Below are 5,296 nucleotides of genomic sequence, written 5' to 3' on the forward strand. Positions count from 1 at the left end.
AAAATATTATCACTAAGAAACAAATAACAAAGGACCCTTTGCCGGATCATCAAGTCAACATAATCACAACTGATGAAGTGACACTTGACTATGCATTGCTGGATCTAATCTATGATGCTGAGCTTGCGGAGTTAGACGTGTAGTCTAATAGAATGTGAAAGTTAAACGTACGTCTAACTCCTTTAGACAAGTTTGAGGTATAACCGAAATTAGACGTGCAGTCTAATGGTTATTGAATAATTAGACGTGTGGTCTAATTAATGAAAGTTAGACGTGCGTCTAACTCCTTCAGACAAGTCTGAGGTAGAACAAGAATTAGACGTGCAGTCTAACTCAGTGGAGTTAGATGTGCAGTCTAATGGTTATTGAATAATTAGACGTGTGGTCTAATTAATGAAAGTTAGACGTGCGTCTAACTCCTTCAGATAAGTCTGAGGTAGAACCAGAATTAGACGTGCAGTCTAACTCAGTGGAGTTAGACGTGCAATCTAATGGTTATTGAATAATTAGACGTGTAGTCTAATTAATGAAAGTTAGACGTGCGTCTAACTCGTTCAGACAAGTCTGAGGTAGAACCGGAATTAGACGTGCAGTCTAACTAAGTGGAGTTAGACGTGCAGTCTAAAATTATTGTATAATTAGACGCGAGTCTAATTCTATTAGACCAGGCGGTCTAATAGACGTTTTTCTATTAGAAGGAGATGACTTATTTCATTAGACTGATTTTCACAATCCGTCTAACTGAAATACGTCTAATGCTCAGTTTAAGCAGTACGCTTGAATCTAGCATTTCACCTACCCACGTCCTATAGTTGTACCCTACTTCTGCTCCACTTTCTAGTGAAGAGTAGTACAACAGCTATATGCATCCAATCAAGGAATGCCACGTAAGAGAATTTTCCTCAAATTACTTGTTTTGCAGGTGCATCCCTGATGGAATATTCGGCGCACTACCAGTTCTGTACGGCCACGTTCCTTGTGCTCAGAACCTGTTGTGTACAATGGAGGCTTTCCAATAGAAGAGTGCTACGTATCATTCTTGAAGTTTCGACCGTTAGCTCCTGCTTAGTATTTAACCAATCCTAAGGACAACGGACGAAGCACCTGTTATTTGCTAATCTTGTTTACTGAAACTACAGAGAATTCAAGCCTTTGAATATTGTGAAGCTTCTTTCTGATTGTACATTGCGTTAATTAAGAGAGAGAGCTAGAATCAAAACACCTATAGCTGAGTGATATTATTCATCTTGTAATTGAATAGAAAGTGTTCTGTTCAAAAGTGAACTAAGTGTGTGTGTAAACTGTATTTGATTCTAATCATATTATAGTGAATCCTTCCGGTGGTTGGAAGAAGGGGTGACGTAGAAGAGTTTCTCCGAACATCCATAAATAAACTAGTGTGTTGTTCTTTTCTGTCATCATTTCATATTTCATCTTGTGTGCTTCAAACCCAAGTAAACAATTCCTCCTTGAATCCGTTTCAAGTGTTTACACAAGTTTGCATAGAATAGAAATCGAATTAAATCCCTAACAGGATTTCTTTCAAACCGTTTTTCATAAGCCTTCATCCTTAGCCAGACCCCTGTCTCTATCGATAAAGCCGATCCTATCAAGATTTCTTTCAAACCGTTTTTCATAAGCCTTCATCAATTTCCAGACCCCCGTCTCTATTGATAAAGTCGATCCTATCAATTTGTATTAGAGTTCTGTTTTTATTTTCAAGCCTTTCTTGAAAAATGACAACCATAACCAAAGATGCTAGTGCAACCGCTATTCTAACTTTCTCTCGAGAGAACTACATCGTGTGGAAGAAGAGAGTTCGTGCTCATCTCTGTTCTCTTCATGACGATATGTGGAGTGTCATCACAGAAGGACCTATCAAGATTGATAAGGAGAAAGCTGATTGGACCAGTGAAGAAAAGAGGCAGAACAACCTCAACAATATGGCTCTCTATGTTCTATATAGATCTCTCGATGACAGCATGTTCAACTACATTATCGAGTGTTATACTGCTAGAGAGATCTAGGACAGACTCACCCAACTGTGTGAGGGCAATGAGCAAACCAAGGAAAACCAGATTATGGTTGCCACTCAACAATTTGACAGTTTCAAGATGCGTCTTGATGAAACCATGAACGAGTTCGACACCATATTCAGCAAGATTGTTTCATCCCTATCCATCCTAGGCAAGACCTATAGCAACAGGGAGCATGCTATCAAGGTCATGCGTGATCTTCCAAGGGAATGGGACATAAAGACGATGGCTAAGAGAGAGTCCAAAGATCTCAACAAGATCTCTCTCTTCGATCTGTTTGCTGATCTCAAGGCCTATGAGTTCGAGCTGAACTGCAGGATTAAAGAAGATCAATCAACATCCATTATCATTGCCAAAGCCCTGGTGACTGCTGAAGAGCCACCTGTACCTACTGATGTGAAGATGGAGGCACAACAACTGAGCAGAGACGCCATGTCTCTCTTCGTGAAGAAATTTGGCGACTTCAAGAAGAAGAGCAACCCTAACTCAAGCTCTTCAAATTCTAATGATAATAAGAAATCAAAGGCTAATGTTAGGTGTTTTAACTGTTGTATTCTAGGTCATTATCAATCGGAATGCCGGAAGCCAAAACATGAAGATACGAAGGATGATGGAAAAGAACTAAAGGCTCTTATTGCAGGTGACGGGAAGAACCGAAGAAGCATCCGCGACTCCTACTTCTCATCAAGTGATAGTGATGACGAAAAAGTGGCCTATTTCATGGAAAGAGAAGATGAATAACAGACTTATGAAACTGAGGTATTTGACTTCTCTTCTGAAAGATTTTCAAGGGAACAACTGATAGCTGCACTAAATGACATGGTCATTGAGTACAGAAAGCTAGTAGAATCCATAAATGAAATAAAATCTTCACATGTTGTATCTCAACCAATTTTACCTCAAACTCTTGAATCAAATGTTTTTGAAAAGAAAGTTAAAGAGATCTCATCTAAGAATGAGATGCTCAAAGAACATATTCAAACAATTTCAGATGAAAACAAGAGGTTAAACTATGTTGTCAGTGCATGGACAAGGTCTGGAGAAGCTGTTAAATATTATATCAGCATGTTAAGACCTACTGGATCTACATCCGGTCTAGGATTTGATGGAAAAGACCCTAACCTGTCCTGCAAAACGTCAAACTCAGAAAATGACAAGCTTAAGCCAATAAGCTTTGTTAAAGGGATTTGACTAATAGTGAATCTGATCCTATTCACGAAGAATTAGTTGTTAAGAATGAAATTATTTATGTTTCGTCGACTGTTAGCTGGATGAAGAAAAAATTAGAAGCAGCTAGCAAGTCTGGCAATCTAAAACTTGACTCAAAGTCAAGAAGTTTTAAAAGAAAGTCTTCTTCAAAAGCTAAAGGATCAGTGGCTAGCAGAAAGTCGTCTGCTAAGTCAAAATCATACGCATTAATTACAACGCAACATGGGAAATCCATTAGAATATGTCAAATATGGATTTCTAAGGGACTAATTGATCGAGGACCCAATTGAATATGGGTACCAAGTTTGTAAATAGTTTGTTATGTAGATGATGCAGGAGGATAGTAGGAAGGAAGCATGGAGAATACTCTTTTGAGTATGCAGTTCAAAGGATCAACAATGGTTGCTGCCATTTCAGAAGAATAAATGTTTTTATGTGTTTTGTAGTAAAATACTTTCGGTTCTAAGGATCTCAAAACATTTGGTTATTCATTTTTATAATTGTACAAAATGAGAGGGAAAAATTACTCTAATAGTAAAGATACTCTCAAGATGAATGACCTTAATCGGTTTGTTAGACAAGGGTGTGTAAAGAAAATGGTCTGTACTTAGACGTATTTTTGTTCACAATCTGTACATCTAAGTCTATATATCATGGTTTAAAAACCAACGCGGTTAGACGTACACGTCTAATAGACATTAGACGTTTTTACGTCATGAGCAAGAGGATGCTCACGTCTAACCAAACACACGTCTAATACGTGATGTTTATGCAGATTTAGACGTACACGTCTAATAGACATTAGACGTACTCTTTACAACACGTAATTAGACTTATGCGTCTAATGGACCCACACGTCTAATAGACGTTTAGTTTTATTGATCTGTGTAGTAAGAAAAACTTCTAACTACGTGCCTCCTAGACTAATCAAGGTCAGCTGTCCACGTGAGGAGATATCTGATTTTCCCGCTAAAACATTAAAAACAGTGTCTCTCAAGTTAAAAGAGAATGACTTATATACCATCATTATAATGATGACTCTTTGGAAAGGACATCTAATTTTAAATGATGAGCCATACCCCTAGGAAAAACGAAGGTTATCTTGTATAACTTCCCATGGTCTATATAAGGACATTTTTGCATGAGATTGTAAGCTTTTTATCTCTCAAGATTTCTAAGAACCCTAAACTTCTTTTCCATTCTCTCTCAAAAATCTGTGTTAATCTTGTGTCTGTTCATATTCCACTAAAAATGGTGAATAAGAGAATCACGCTGGGTCATTGTACTTTGCAGGTGGATTTTCCATCAGTCTACACTTTCGATCAGCCGAAAGTGGTAGATATGTTCAGAACCCTCGAGTATTCTGGTCTCGGAAAATATCTTGGCGGTCCTTTCATCTTTTACGAGAAGGAAGTTCGAGAGTTCTTTAAATATGCAACTGTGGTGGACAATTTCATCTTAGCGACTGTAAACGGGATGGAAATATCTTTCGACGAAGCCTTTTACGCGGAGTTCTTCAAACTTCCGTCGAATGGTCATACTTTCAACAAGGATCTGTCAACGGAAGTAAGGGAAGAGATGAGGAAGGTTTTATCTGCCGATGGCTCGGCGATTCATATAAACGGAAGTAAGAAAGTCCTTAAACCACAGTTTATTTTGTTAAATGATGTGGGGGAAAAAGTGCTTCAGGGGAAGGCTGGTTCATTCAACCTCTATAGTCAAGATCGATTTGACTATATGTGTGCCATTTCAAAAGGAATCCAGGTAAACTGGGCCTCAACATTATTCAACAATCTCTGCTTCTCCATCAATCAGGAGAACAAAGAATGTATAACCTTTGCTGCACAACTAAGTCGTTTGTTGGAGCATTTGGGGGTTCCGATGGGCGAACCCGAACCGATCAACTCAACCAGGGTGTATAATGTGTTCACAGTTGCCAACACTTTGGTTAGAATAAGGAATCTTAAGGAAACACATTTGGGTGCTTCCAGCCAACAAGTAGGTGGAAAATCGATTATTCGATCTAAACAGCCAACCACTTCCATCCTTTC

The sequence above is a fragment of the Impatiens glandulifera genome, chromosome 6 (genome assembly GCF_907164915.1).
Source record: "Impatiens glandulifera chromosome 6, dImpGla2.1, whole genome shotgun sequence".
In the NCBI taxonomy this organism is placed as follows: domain Eukaryota; kingdom Viridiplantae; phylum Streptophyta; class Magnoliopsida; order Ericales; family Balsaminaceae; genus Impatiens; species Impatiens glandulifera.